Source organism: Mustela lutreola, chromosome 2, assembly GCF_030435805.1.
Source record: "Mustela lutreola isolate mMusLut2 chromosome 2, mMusLut2.pri, whole genome shotgun sequence".
In the NCBI taxonomy this organism is placed as follows: Eukaryota; Metazoa; Chordata; class Mammalia; order Carnivora; family Mustelidae; genus Mustela; species Mustela lutreola.
The window spans coordinates 158,399,807-158,415,853 of NC_081291.1; the positions used below are offsets into that span (position 1 = coordinate 158,399,807).

The following is a 16,047-nucleotide window of genomic DNA, read 5'->3' on the forward strand; positions in this document are numbered from 1 at the left end:
AACTACTTTGGAAAACAGCCCAGCAATTCCACAAAAGGTTAAAAATAGTTACCATATGATCTATCAATTCCACTCTTAGGTATAAACCAAGACAAATGAAAACACATAATCACACAAAAATTTATACACCAACGTTCACAGAAGCATCATTTATTACAGCCAATAGATAGAAACAGCCCAAATTTCCATCACCTGATTAATGGATAAATGGAATATGGTATAGCCATACAATGGAATATTATTCAGCAATAAAAATAAATGAACTGCCAGTACATGCTACGACACGATGAACCTTGAAAACACCATGCTGAATGAAAGACGATGGTTACCTCTTATTGTATCATTCCATTTACATGAAAGGTCCAAATAGGCAAATCTATATCATCAGAAAATATGTTAGTGTTTGCCTATGACTAGGGACAGGATGATGATAGGAATGGAGAGTGACTGATGATGGATATGGGGTTTCTTTTTAGGGTAATGAAAATGTTCTAAAATTAGATAATGGTGATGGATGAACAACTGTGAATATACTAAAACAATGAGTTGTACATTTAAATGGGTAAATTATATGGCATGTGAATTACATTTCATAAAGATGTTTTTTTTTTTTTGAAAAACTTTATCACGATATCTTTGTGTGTTTCTTTTTTTTTTTTTTTTTAATTTTTTATTTTTTATAAACATATATTTTTATCCCCAGGGGTACAGGTCTGTGAATCACCAGGTTTACACACTTCACAGCACTCACCAAATCACATACCCTCCCCAATGTCCATAATCCCACCCCCTTCTCCCAAACCCCCTCCCCCCGGCAACCCTCAGTTTGTTTTGTGAGATTAAGAGTCACTTATGGTTTGTCTCCCTCCCAATCCCATCTTGTTTCATTGATTCTTCTTCTATCCACTTAAGCCTCCATGTTGTATCACCACTTCCTCATATCAGGGAGATCATATGATAGTTGTCTTTCTCTGCTTGACTTATTTCGCTAAGCATGATACGCTCTAGTTCCATCCATGTTGTTGCAAATGGCAAGATTTCATTTCTTTTGATGGCTGCATAGTATTCCATTGTGTATATATACCACATCTTCTTGATCCATTCATCTGTTGATGGACATCTAGGTTCTTTCCATAGTTTGGCTATTGTGGACATTGCTGCTATAAACATTCGGGTGCATGTGCCCCTTTGGATCACTACATTTGTATCTTTAGGGTAAATACCCAATAGTGCAATTGCTGGGTCATAGGGCAGTTCTATTTTCAACATTTTGAGGAACCTCCATGCTGTTTTCCAGAGTGGCTGCACCAGCTTGCATTCCCACCAACAGTGTAGGAGGGTTCCCCTTTCTCCGCATCCTCGCCAGCATCTGTCATTTCCTGATTTGTTGATTTTAGCCATTCTGACTGGTGTGAGGTGATATCTCATTGTGGTTTTGATTTGTATTTCCCTGATGCCGAGTGATATGGAGCACTTTTTCATGTGTCTGTTCGCCATCTGGATGTCTTCTTTGCAGAAATGTCTGTTCATGTCTTCTGCCCATTTCTTGATTGGATTATTTGTTCTTTGGGTGTTGAGTTTGCTAAGTTCTTTATAGATTCTGGACACTAGTCCTTTATCTGATATGTCGTTTGCAAATATCTTCTCCCATTCTGTCAGTTGTCTTTTGATTTTGTTAACTGTTTCCTTTGCTGTGCAAAAGCTTTTGATCTTGATGAAATCCCAGTAGTTCATTTTTTCCCTTGCTTCCCTTGCCTTCTGCGTAGTTCCTAGGAAGATGTTGCTGCGGCAGAGGTCGAAGAGGTTGCTGCCCGTGTTCTCCTCAAGGATTTTGATGGATTCCTTTCGTACATTGAGATCCTTCATCCATTTTGAGTCTATTTTTGTGTGTGGTGTAAGGAAATGGTCCAATTTCATTTTTCTGCATGTGGCTGTCCAATTTTCCCAACACCATTTATTGAAAAGGCTGTCTTTTTTCCATTGGACATTCTTTCCTGCTTTGTCGAAGATTAGTTGACCATAGATTTGAGGGTCTATTTCTGGGCTCTCTATTCTGTTCCATTGATCTATGTGTCTGTTTTTGTGCCAGTACCATGCTGTCTTGATGATGACAGCTTTGTAATAGAGCTTGAAGTCCGGAATTGTGATGCCACCAACGTTGGCTTTCTTTTTCAATATCCCTTTGGCTATTCGAGGTCTTTTCTGGTTCCATATAAATTTTAGCATTATTTGTTCCATTTCTTTGAAAAAGATGGATGGTACTTTGATAGGAATTGCATTAAATGTGTAGATTGCTTTAGGTAGCATAGACATTTTCACAATATTTATTCTTCCAATCCAGGAGCATGGAACATTTTTCCATTTGTTTGTGTCTTCCTCAATTTCTTTCATGAGAACTTTATAGTTTTCTGAGTATAGATTCTGTGTCTCTTTGGTTAGGTTTATTCCTAGGTATCTTATGGTTTTGGATGCAATTGTGAATGGGATTGACTCCTTAATATCTCTTTCTTCGGTCTTGCTGTTGGTGTAGAGAAATGCAACTGATTTCTGTGCATTGATTTTATATCCTGACACTTTACTGAATTCCTGTATAAGTTCTAGCAGTTTTGGAGTGGAGTCTTTTGGGTTTTCCACATATAGTATCATATCATCTGCGAAGAGTGATAATTTGACTTCTTCTTTGCCGATTTGGATGCCTTTAATTTCCTTTTGTTGTCTGATTGCTGAGGCTAGGACCTCTAGTACGATGTTGAATAGCAGTGGTGATAATGGACATCCCTGCCGTGTTCCTGACCTTAGCGGAAAAGCTTTCAGTTTTTCTCCATTGAGAATGATATTTGCGGTGGGTTTTTCATAGATGGCTTTGATGATATTGAGGTATGTGCCCTCTATCCCTACACTTTGAAGAGTTTTGATCAGGAAGGGATGTTGTACTTGTTTTTCTTTTTCATTTTTTTTTTTTTCTCGCCTTCGGGTAAAATTTTTTTTTAACTGTTACCTTTTTCTTTTTTAACGATTTTTTACTAGTTTATCTAATATATATATATATATATATATATATATATATATATATATTTTACATTTTTCTTAGGTGTTTTCTTTCTTTAAAAATATTCTTTTCTTTTCTTTTTTTTTTTTTTTCTTTTTTCTTTCTTCCTTTTTGAACCTCTTTTTATCCCCTTTCTCCCCACTCACGATTTTGGATCTCTTCTAATTTGGTTAAAGCATATTTTCCTGGGGTTGTTGCCACCCTTTTAGTATTTTACTTGCCCCTTCATTTACTCTTATCTGGACAAAATGACAAGACGGAAAAATTCAACACAAAAAAAAGAACAAGAGGCAGTACCGAAGGCTAGGGACCTAATCAATACAGACATCGGTAATATGTCAGATCTAGAGTTCAGAATGACAATTCTCAAGGTTCTAGCCGGGCTCGAAAAAGGCATGGAAGATATGAGAGAAACCCTCTCGAGAGATATAAAAGCCCTTTCTGGAGAAATAAAAGAACTAAAATCTAACCAAGGTGAAATCAAAAAAGCTATTAATGAGGTGCAATCAAAAATGGAGGCTCTAACTGCTAGGATAAATGAGGCAGAAGAAAGAATTAGTGATATAGAAGACCAAATGACAGAGAATAAAGAAGCTGAGCAAAAGAGGGACAAACAGCTACTGGACCACGAGGGGAGAATTCGAGAGATAAGTGACACCATAAGACGAAACAACATTAGAATAATTGGGATTCCAGAAGAAGAAGAAAGTGAGAGGGGAGCAGAAGGTATACTGGAGAGAATTATTGGGGAGAATTTCCCCAATATGGCAAAGGGAACAAGCATCAAAATTCAGGAGGTTCAGAGAATGCCCCTCAAAATCAATAAGAATAGGCCCACACTCCGTCACCTAATAGTAAAATTTACAAGTCTCAATGACAAAGAGAAAATCCTGAAAGCAGCCCGGGAAAAGAAGTCTGTAACATACAATAGTAAAAATATTAGATTGGCAGCTGACTTATCCACAGAGACCTGGCAGGCCAGAAAGAGCTGGCATGATATTTTCAGAGCACTAAACGAGAAAAACATGCAGCCAAGAATACTATATCCAGCTAGGCTATCATTGAAAATAGAAGGAGAGATTAAAAGCTTCCAGGACAAACAACAACTGAAAGAATTTGCAAATACCAAACCAGCTCTACAGGAAATATTGAAAGGGGTCCTCTAAGCAAAGAGAGAGCCTACAAGTGGTAGATCAGAAAGGAACAGAGACCTATACAGTAACAGTCACCTTACAGGCAATACAATGGCACTAAATTCATATCTCTCAATAGTTACCCTGAATGTGAATGGGCTAAATGCCCCTGTCAAAAGACACAGGGTATCAGAATGGATAAAAAAACAAAACCCATCTATATGTTGCCTCCAAGAAACACATTTTAAGCCCGAAGACACCTCCAGATTTAAAGTGAGGGGGTGGAAAAGAATTTACCATGCTAATGGACATCAGAAGAAAGCAGGAGTGGCAATCCTTATATCAGATCAATTAGATTTTAAGCCAAAGACTATAATAAGAGATGAGGAAGGACACTATATCATACTCAAAGGGTCTGTCCAACAAGAAGATTTAACAATTTTAAATATCTATGCCCCCAATGTGGGAGCAGCCAACTATATAAACCAATTAATAACAAAATCAAAGAAACACATCAACAATAATACAATAATAGTAGGGGACTTTAACACTCCCCTCACTGAAATGGACAGGTCATCCAAGCAAAAGATCAGCAAGGAAATAAAGGCCTTAAACGACACACTGGACCAGATGGACATCACAGATATATTCAGAATATTTCATCCCAAAGCAACAGAATACACATTCTTCTCTAGTGCACATGGAACATTCTCCAGAATAGATCACATCCTCGGTCCTAAATCAGGACTCAACCGGTATCAAAAGATTGGGATCATTCCCTGCATATTTTCAGACCACAATGCTCTAAAGCTAGAACTCAACCACAAAAGGAAGTTTGGAAAGAACCCAAATACATGGAGACTAAACAGTATCCTTCTAAAGAATGAATGGGTCAACCGGGAAATTAAAGAAGAATTGAAAAAAATCATGGAAACAAATGATAATGAAAATACAACGGTTCAAAATCTGTGGGACACAACAAAGGCAGTCCTGAGAGGAAAATATATAGTGGTACAAGCCTTTCTCAAGAAACAAGAAAGGTCTCAGGTACACAACCTAACGCTACACCTAAAGGAGCTGGAGAAAGAACAAGAAAGAAACCCTAAGCCCAGCAGGAGAAGAGAAATCATAAAGATCAGAGCAGAAATCAATGAAATAGAAACCAAAAAAACAATAGAACAAATCAACGAAACTAGGAGCTGGTTCTTTGAAAGAATTAATAAAATTGATAAACCCCTGGCCCGACTTATCAAAAAGAAAAGAGAAAGGACCCAAATAAATAAAATCATGAATGAAAGAGGAGAGATCACAACTAACACCAAAGAAATACAAACTATTATAAGAACATACTATGAGCAACTCTACGGCAATAAATTTGACAATCTGGAAGAAATGGATGCATTCCTAGAAACATATAAACTACCACAACTGAACCAGGAAGAAATAGAAAGCCTGAACAGACCCATAACCAGTAAGGAGATTGAAACAGTCATTAAAAATCTTCAAACAAACAAAAGCCCAGGGCCAGACGGCTTCCCGGGGGAATTCTACCAAACATTTAAAGAAGAACTAATTCCTATTCTCCTGAAACTGTTCCAAAAATTAGAAATGGAAGGAAAACTTCCAAACTCATTTTATGAGGCCAGCATCACCTTGATCCCAAAACCAGACAAGGATCCCACCAAAAAAGAGAGCTATAGACCGATATCCTTGATGAACACAGATGCGAAAATACTCAACAAAATACTAGCCAATAGGATTCAACAGTACATTAAAAAGATTATTCACCACGACCAAGTGGGATTTATTCCAGGGCTGCAAGGTTGGTTCAACATCCGCAAATCAGTCAATGTGATACAACACATCAATAAAAGAAAGAACAAGAACCATATGATACTCTCAATAGATGCTGAAAAAGCATTTGACAAAGTACAACATCCCTTCCTGATCATAAAGATGTTTAAGAAGATTTTTAAAGTACAGCTTTTTTGGACTATAAAGATAATGTATATTCATTATAGAATGTTGTATAAGTCAAACAAATACAAAGAAGAAAATAAAAATTGTCTATAATCCTATCATGCAAAAATAAGTAATTTTACTACTACTGCTACTAATTATTATTATTATTATTATTATTATTATTATTACTATACTTCTTTTCTTTGTGGTGAAATATACCCTGCTTTCACTCACTTACTTGGGTATTTGTGGATGATTCTGAAGGGCTGGTTGTTCATATTTGTCTCTGTTAGCAGCAGACATATTTCTCATTTAACTTGACAAGGTATTTCAGGACAGATAGCACCGTGCAGAAGCCATTCATCTGTTCCTCCAGGACTTCCATGGTACTGTGGTTGCTCATGTCCCTCTTTGCCAGGTCAGGCCAGGTCACACTGGGCATGAGGAACCAGCCCTTAGAGATGCACCTTGCCACGTTGCCATCATCAATCCTATCAAACTGCACCTGGGCATTTCAAAATCTGGCGGGATAAAGTAACAAAACAATTAGTTCCTTTTTAATTTCCACCTGGGGAGGATCAAGCAAGCAGAAATCTTGCCCTGATTTTTAAATTAATCCTTCTAGAGGCAACAGATTGAGGTTCGCTGTAGTTAAATTTTTGATTGAGGCATTGAGAGAAAATCACAATACACATCTGCTCAGTCCTGCAGGTCTCATCTAGCACCGCTGTATTTACTTGTGGAATCATTCCCTCTTCAGAGCTTCATTGCAGACTCTCAGCTGACCTCAGACACCCTGCTGAAAATCACAGATGGTAACAAATGGTTCTCACTGCCACCTTCTCTTCTCTTCCAGCTCTTTCTCCGGAAGGATTCTGCTACTCACCTCCCTGTACCCACAGATCTCTGGCAGGGAGAAGACCACTCTCCGTGTAATCCTGAGAAGGGTGAGCATCCTTGGGCACTATGGAAATCCACTGGCCCAACCCACATTTTAACAGTGAGAAAATGAAGCCTCGAAAAGCTAAACGAGTTGTCAGAGTCATCCAGAATTAGAACTTGGGCCTCCTCATTCCCAGCATACAGCTATTTTCACTAAACCACATTTCATCTCTCAAGGTTTTCATAGAGAATTACATTATGTATGTAACATTTTAGGTTTTCAGTGTTACAATGGTTTGGTGTGTCTGGGATAAGGCCAATGCGTTGGGGGTTGGATTTTGTTGTTGTTGTTTGTGTTTTGGTATATATATTTTGTTTGCTTGTTTGAATGAACGGGTAATACAGACAGGTGCCGACAAAACAACTTTGGTTCAGAGCAGTATTCTCAGCAAAGATGAACAGACAGGGCAAATAGCCGAATCTTACGATGGAAATGAGAAGAGCCCATAACAACTTGAGAAGAGGAAAAACTGAGAACACCAGAAGAGGAAACTTAAAATTTGTCCCTATAAACAGAGACAGAGCTTGAAACCAAGTTCATCCAATGAATTCCCTTACATTAGCTTAACTGTACTGTCACCTCTTTCATTTGGTGCAATGGCTGAGCACTTACAGAACAGCTTCATCCATGAAATTCACATTTCTCAGTAAAAGTGCTAGAGTCCCCTCAGAAATTTCAGCCCAAGCCACAGTGTCTCTTCCCTCATACAAGGAGCTCTGATCCTCTAGTTCCTCGTTATTATCCTCTATATTCTAATATTATTATCCTCAAGTTGCTGGTTATTATGAAACTGGTAAACCAACTTTGGGGAAACTTAAAAAAAAAATCATAGTACCTGAGAAAGTGGTAATAGACTTTTATGTTCTTCTACCTCATATTCCTCTTTGAAGTTTTCTCCTTCCCAAGAAAACTCGAGATTTGCTATGCCCTCCCCAAAGGAGAAATGGCAGGAGAGGATAACATCCATGGAAGGGTGGACCCGTGACTCTTCTATACACACTGAGAATCTCAAAGAAGAGAGGAAGTTAGTGAAGTGTTTATAAAGGCCATTGAAGTCTATCAGGTAGACTTTAATAACAGGTAAAACAAATCATTCTAGCTATTTCAAACAGGAAGAAATTTAGTACAGAAAATTAGACGTTTACAGAATCACTGGAAAGCTGGAGGAACAAACCCAAAGTAAGGCACAGAAGGTGAGACTAGCAGTGTGTGTGTCCTGTTCTGCCTCACATTTTCCTGGGCTCAGGGCAGCATTTCACAGCTGGTCTGCCAGGGCAGCTGCTGTCTCTGCCATACGAGGCAGCTGGCAAATCAGGAAGTCATCACTGCAAATAGGGACTCCAGAGCCAAACTGCCTCTGCTAGATTCACATTGGCAAGAGAAAGCGCATGCATGCTGGGTGCACCATCACCATTCCCCCCACTTTAATCACTTGGCAGTTGAATGCCTGAGCAAATGTATCTGACTGGCAGAGTTTAAGCCATCCCCAGAACCCAAACTGTAAAGCAATCTTGGAAATGTAGTTTTTTACTGTCTAGTCTCAGCAAGCCAGGAAGGCAAATCAGAAAGGCAGAAACAGATTTTTAGTAAGTCAGTCTATTCTACTTTCCACAAATACCTACTGGTCTGGGCAGAGTATTCATGAGTAGGAGCTGAGGGCTTTGAGGAACACAGCCAAACACTCAGTATTATTCATGGACTCATGACATGGAATACATTCCTGATATGTTGGTGCTAGAGGAGGGCTCAGAGATCATCTGATCCAATCTTTTCGAAACCGTTTTTTCTAAAGCCCTCACCAGAATTTGTCACTGACAGACAGGGAAAGAACAAATCAGTGAGACCTCCACCCCTTCACCAATACAATCAGAACCACCCCTCTCTAATTTACTTTATAAATTGGGCTTCTGAGGATAGTGTCTGATAAAATGAGGTAATATGAAATATAAGAAAAAACAGGTGAAGTACAAAGGGAAAATCCAAATGGTGAAAGTTCATAGGCAGGGAAGTTTCACCCACCCAGCAAAAAAACAGCCAGAGAGATAGGCAGTAGGGTACATTCCAAATGAACAACAGAAGCAATCGGCTCCTTCATCAGTAGCAATCATGTGGCTCTTGGTGGGGCTGGGCATGGACAGTTTCCAGAGTGCAGAGACCATATCTTAACCATCCTGTTTCACCAGTGCCCAGCACAGGACTTGACAAAGTTAAAAAAAAAAAATACCCAGTATGATTTTATGTGCCAATGTGACTGAGTCATAGGTCAAACATTTGGTCAAAAATTATTTTGGGCATGTCTTTGAAGGTATTTTTGGATGAGATCAATATTTGAGCTGATAAACTGAGCTGATGGCCCTCTCTAAGGTGGGTGGCCCTCAACCAATCAGTCAATAGCCTGAATGAAGCAAAAAGGTTGGCCCTCCCTTGAGTAATAGGGAACTGCGGTCTGGCTGTTTAAGCTGGACTTCAAACTGAAACACAGATAGACTCTTTTTGGGTCTTAAGCCTTCAGACTTGGCCTGGAACTATATCATCTCAGCTTGTCCACTGCAGAGATACTGGGACTTCTCACCTCCATAATCACATGATCTCTTCATATAGATTTTGTTTGTTCTGTTGCTCTGAGAATTCTGACTAATACATCAAATGACATTTATTAAGTGTTTACAATGCATCAGACATATTCTAAGAGATTTTCCTGAATTTAATTCATGTAATCTGTACACTAACATGGAGATAGTTTCTCTTATTATCCCCAATTTATACTGAGAAAACCAAGGCACAGTGGGGTGAAGTAAGTTGCTTAGGGACACACAGCTAGTAAGTGGTAGAGCTATGATTCAAGCCCAGGCAGTCTGGCCCCACAGGCCTCCATCTGAACTGCGTTATTCCATCTAACAGTGGACGACCGACCTAAACTTGATGAAAGAATCAACGTCTAATTAAATAAATGAATGAATATCTTTTTCAATATTCCTTTGGCTATTCGAGGTCTTTTCTGGTTCCACATAAATTTTAGGATTATTTGTTCCATTTCTTTAAAAAAGATGGATGGTACTTTGATAGGAATTGCATTAAATGTGTAGATTGCTTTAGGTAGCATAGACATTTTCACAATATTTATTCTTCCAATCCAGGAGCATGGAACATTTTTCCATTTCTTTGTGTCTTCCTCAATTTCTTTCATGAGTACTTTATAGTTTTCTGAGTATAGATTCTTTGTCTCTTTGGTTAGGTTTATTCCTAGGTATCTTATGGTTTTGGGTGCAACTGTAGAAAGGATTGACTCTTTAATTTCTCTTTCTTCTGTCTTCTTGTTGGTGTAGAAAAATGCAACTGATTTCTGTGCATTCATTTTATATCCTGATACTTCACTGAATTCCTGTACAAGTTCTAGAGGTTTTGGAGTGGAGTTTTTTGGGTTTTCCACATATAGTATCATATCATCTGTGAAGAGTGATTATTTAACTTCTTCTTTGCCAATTTGGATGCCTTTAATTTCCTTTTGTTGTCTGATTGCTGAGGCTAGAACTTCTAGTACTATGTTGAATAGCAGTGGTGATAATGGACATCCCTGCCATGTTCCTGACCTTAGCGGAAAAGCTTTCAGTTTTTCTCCATTGAGAATGACATTTGCGGTGGGTTTTTCATAGATGGCTTTGATAATATTGAGGTAAGTGCCCTCTATCCCTATACTTTGAAGAGTTTTGATCAGGAAGGGATGCTGTACTTTGTCAAATGCTTTTTCAGCATCTAGTGAGAGTATCATATGGTTCTTGTTCTTTCTTTTATTGATGTGTTGTATCACATTGATTGATTTGCGGATGTTGAACCAAACTTGCAGTGCTGGAATAAATCCCATTTGGTCGTGGTGAATAAACCACAATGAGATATCACCTCACACCAGTCAGAATGGCTAAAATTAACAAGTCAGGAAATGACAGATGCTGGTGAGGATGTGGAGAATGGGGAACCCTCCTACACTGTTGGTGAGAATGCAGGCTGGTGAAACCACTCTGGAAAACAGCATGGAGGTTCCTCAAAATGTTGAAAATAGAACTACCCTACAGCCCAGCAATTGCACTACTGGGTATTTACCCTAAAGATACAAACGTAGTGATCTGAAGGGGCACATGCACCTGAATGTTTATAGCAGCAATGCCCACAATAGCCAAACTATGGAAAGAACCTAGATGTCCATCAACAGATGAATGGATCAAGAAGATGTGGTATATATACACAATGGAATACTATGCAGCCATCAAAAGAAATGAAATCTTGTTATTTGCGATGACGTGGATGGAACTAGAGGGTATCATGCTTAGCGAAACAAGTTAAGTGGAGAAAGATAACTAATAACATGATCTCCCTGATATGAGGAAGTGGAGATGCAGCATGGGGGGTTAAGGGGGTAGGAGAAGAATAAATGAAACAAGATGGGATTGGGAGGGAGACAAACCATAAGTGACTCTTAATCTCACAAAACAAACTGAGGGTTGCTGGGGAGAGGGGGGGTAGGAGAAGGGGGGTGGGGTTATGGACATTGCAGGGGTATGTGGTATGGTGAGTGCTGTGAAGTGTGTAAACCTGACGATTCATAGACCTGTACCCCTGGGGATAAAAATATATTATATGTTTATAAAAAATAAAAAATTTTAAAAATGAATGAATATAAAGGAAGACAGATGAGAAAGGAAAGAAGGAGGCAAGGAGAAACAACCTACATAACCTTCAGAAGGATGATATGCATATAAAACATGAAATATTTTCTTGCCTAAATTGTTATTTCTCTGATGTGGTTACAACCAAGAAACAGTGGATTATAGTTATTAAAAAATTCCTGTCTGAAGATTTGTAAATCTAAGTTCTCATTCTTTTTTTTTTTCTTTTTTTTCTTAACAAGCTCCATGCCCATCGCAGAACCCATAGTGGAGCTCAAACTTAAAACCCTGAGATCAAGGGTGCCTGGGTGGCTCAGTGGTTAAGCCGCTGCCTTCGGCTCAGGTCATGATCTCAGGGTCCTGGGATCGAGTCCCGCATCGGGCTCTCTGCTCAGCAGGGAGCCTGCTTCCCTCTCTCTCTCTCTGCCTGCCTCTCTGTCTACTGTGATCTCTCTCTGTCAAATAAATAAATAAAATCTAAAAAAAAAAAAAAAAAACAAACCCTGAGATCAAGACCAAAGCTGAGATCAAGAGGCAGATCCTTAACTGACTAAGCCATCCAGGCACCCCTATGTTCTAGTTCTAAGCCCCCCTTACTAGTCATTTGGCAATGGGCGAGTTACTTATTCTCTCTGAGTTACAGTTTCCTAGTGTATAATTATGATAAAAATACCTACCCTGGGGCTGTTACAAAATACCCTGGGACCTCAGGGGCTGTTTTTATATGAGATGGCTCTGTCATTTACCAGAGAGACAGAAAGAGAGGACCAGATGGGTGGATACCTTAGTAAGCTGCCCCTCTTCCCAATCTCTCATAAAAATATGTAGCTTACTCATGAGAGTCCCTAATTCTAGCTTCTCAGGTTATACCCAGGAAGCTCTGCTGCAGCCGAACCCCTTCTGGTCTGGTCCCAAGGGAAAGGGCCTCAGACTCGCGAATCTGAAGACTCTGGACAAAAAATCATGAAACACAATCTATTGATGATATAATTGGTAATATAAATATAAAGTAATATAAAGGTAATATAAAGGCCTTCTGACTGATGTGTCTGCAGATGGTGCTACTTAAATCTGAATCACTCTTTTGTCTATCTCAATCTGCTATTTCTAGAACATTGTGTTTTAGTGTCCCAGTGTCTAAGAAATTGAGGCAAAAGCTCAGCAAACAGCTAATAATGTGAGAATACACTTTCAAAACTGTAGAAAGGTACTGTGTCTACAGCACTCACTATAATACCTAGCACACAGTATTAGGCTAACAATATTGCTATAAAAATAATTTAAAAATTATTAGAACTAATACACCTTTCTCTTTCTCACCTATATACACACCTCATTCTTTTATCTGGTTGGTTTTTCTTGGCTATGAGGGGATTGCCTCTTTACATACAAACACAGAGTAATCAAGCATCAAAAGAAAAGAGCCAGTAAATGTAATTCGATGGGCCAGGCCTTGCACTAACTCTGAGTAGAACTCTGGAGCTTGAGGATGTCTTCAAGCTGCTGCTACCTTTGGCAGAACTGCTGCAGGTCCCTGAGAGATGGCCTATGCCTGAAATCTGTAAATATGTTTGACCACTTTGTAGAGTAGTTATATTGCAGGTTTTGGGCATATGTGTTTCTATAAAGCATTTTTGCATAGATACTTTTGGTTCGTTGAACTACATTAAGAGTTTCAATTTCTGTACACTGTTTGTCCCACTATTTCTGAAGAATTGAGAACGAAGAATTACCAAAAACCCTGCATTGACTGCTTATCCAGAATTTTCAGGACAGGCCAGATTTCAAATATTCTGTGATACTGTACCCTTAGCCAACACTTGTCCAAGTCACTTTAAGTGGGGAGGAATGTCTAGATATTTTTGTTTTGGTTAGAGAAGTTCCAATTATGGGTGTGAATAACTAAATATCTAATAAAGACTCAAATGGACAAAGCAAATTGGTGGTGGTTCTCATTAAAAAATAAATAAATAACACTTTTTGGGGCACCTGGGTGGCTCAGTTAGTTAAGGATCTGCCTTCAGCTCAGGTCATGATCCCAGGATCCTGGAATCAAGGCCCATGTTGAGCATGCTTCTCCTTCTCCCCGCTGAGCTCCCCTCTCTCTCTATCTCTCCATCTCTCTCTCTCAAATAAATAAGTAAAATCTTTTTTTTTTGTATCTGTTAGATTTTCCCATCTGTTCTTCACTATTACCTGTGAAATAAATATAGCATTGTTATTTCCATTTAACAAATGAAAAGACTGAGGTTCAGAGAGATTAAATCACTTGCTTATTCTTTTTTAAATATCCAAATCACTATTTTCCTCACTATTCCCAAAACTGTTTCAGAAATATTCCCAAAGTTTCTTTGAAAAGTGACTCACCTGCATCATGAACAAGCAGCAGTATGTCAACAATCACCAAAAAGAAAGACATTCTGTAAGGAACAAAAAGAAAGGTAGAAAATTTGTCTCAGCCAAGAAAGAATATTGGCCAGCATAACCCAGCCATGTCCTGCTGGGTCTGAGGAAGGCCTCACGGGCACCCCCTCCAGGCTGCACACCCACCACACGTACTGTCAGCAGACAGGCTGCCGCACCTCGGCATTCTCTGTGGGATACCCCCTGAATCCAGGTCATTCAGGCCAATACTATGCTTATTTGTTGGATTTGCTATATGAACCCAGAACTCTATCTCTATAATGCCCAAATCTGTCTCTCTGGGTGAGTCACATTTGAATTCATCTGGATCAGAGTAAGCCGCAAGATATTTGAGGGGTCAAGAAGAGCTTTCCAATTGTTGCTGACCTTCTGGATGTTGCCAGGGGAAAGTCAGCAGTGGAAGAGGTTTAAGAGTAAATAACGCAAGTTATTTACTCTTAAGTTATGGAGTGATGCTTCCCAAACAGAGAAAAATGACCACGAGACAGTACTAAATCAGTCTGCCCAGCCAGGGCTGGATTTTAATAGGAATGGAATTAACAAGCTTAGGGCAGCTCTGGAAGAGGTAGGAGAAAGGGCTCAGGGAGCACTCAGTCCCTTTGAGAAACCCTGACACAAATGTACATCTCCGTATGGGTGAAGTCAATCTTACTCACTGGCTAGATCCAATCTCCCTCCCTCTCAAGATGCCCCTACAGTCCAAGTTCCACCAGTACCATCCCTAAGTCATGGTGCTAACCCAACATTCACCACCCTCGCCTGCCCCTCTCCATACCAACTTATCATTCAAAACTCTGCCCAACTAGCACTTCTTCCCAAAGTCCTCCCTGATCCCAGTCTGGTTCCTCATTCCCCCTTTTATATTTTGAATATACTTTTGTCATTGCATAGATGACATTATATAGCAATTATTTCTGTACATGTTCTCTTGGCCCTTACTATTTTGAAGAAATAAAGATTAAGATGACCATATCCTTTCAGCATACTTTCCTGCCTCCTCTTCTTCCTATGATCTATTAAGAGGGGGAAAAAAATCCACCACAGTCTTCGAGGTCTATGATACACCATACTAGTAGTGGCTATATATCACATGCCTATGAATGACAAATGTAATCTTAAAAACAAGCCCATGAAATAGGTGCTATTATTGTTCCCATTTACAAGTGAAGAAACTAAAGCATAGAGAGGGTAAATAATTCATCCAAGGTCATACAGAATCAAGGCTCTCACCTTTCAGCTTAGCTGAAATCTGCATGTCACCGAAATTCTGTCCTGACAAAGCTCTGCAACTTCACCACACACTGGGGAAGTCCTACTACCCAGAGCATCCAGCAAGAGAAGAGCCCATCCACTGATGAAGCAGGTAGATTGTGGAATATTACAATACGTCTCTTCTCTAGAGTCTTATTAGGTCCTAGAGAATATGCACTCTGTAGCTTTGAATATTAACAGATACAGAAGAACGAGAGAATAAAGGAACAGTGCTCACCAGCCAATGATCAAATAAAACACTTCTGGGGTCAGTGGGACAAGTGGAAAGATTCTTTACCAAGCTTATATATTCTGACTAGGAATATGACTAGTTAATGACTAGATTCAGAAAATATCCCCCTGTTGTATACACAGTAAAAAATTTGAAAGACATATCTAAAGTAATATAAAATTTAAAAGGCAATATGCAGCTAACAGCTACCAGAGCTATAGTCAAGAGAGAGAGAGAGAGAGAGAAAGATTGCAGACAAAAGTCATGGAGAAAAAAAAAGTTGTAGGAATGCAATATGCCTTTTCAACTCAATACAATTTCATTATCTATTTCCAAGATATTTATTTCCTGGGAAAGTTTTTCATCATTAGGAAAGACATAAATCTTAAAGC

General features: G+C 39.1%; 1 long non-coding RNA gene across 4 annotated transcripts in view; it reads right to left on the reverse strand.

Moving 5' to 3' along the window:
- LOC131825077 (uncharacterized) overlaps positions 1 to 16,047 on the reverse strand; it is a 34,400-nt gene that overhangs the window by 11,021 nt on the left and 7,332 nt on the right. For 2 of the 4 annotated variants that reach the window (XR_009351115.1, XR_009351116.1), the window contains 3 exons: positions 15,403 to 15,608; positions 14,116 to 14,168; positions 6,383 to 6,665 (listed from right to left, as the gene is read on the reverse strand). This is a non-coding gene — a long non-coding RNA (uncharacterized LOC131825077). The remainder of the gene's footprint in view (positions 1 to 6,382; positions 6,666 to 14,115; positions 14,169 to 15,402; positions 15,609 to 16,047) is intronic. The other 2 variants (XR_009351118.1, XR_009351117.1) reach the window with 1 other exon arrangement.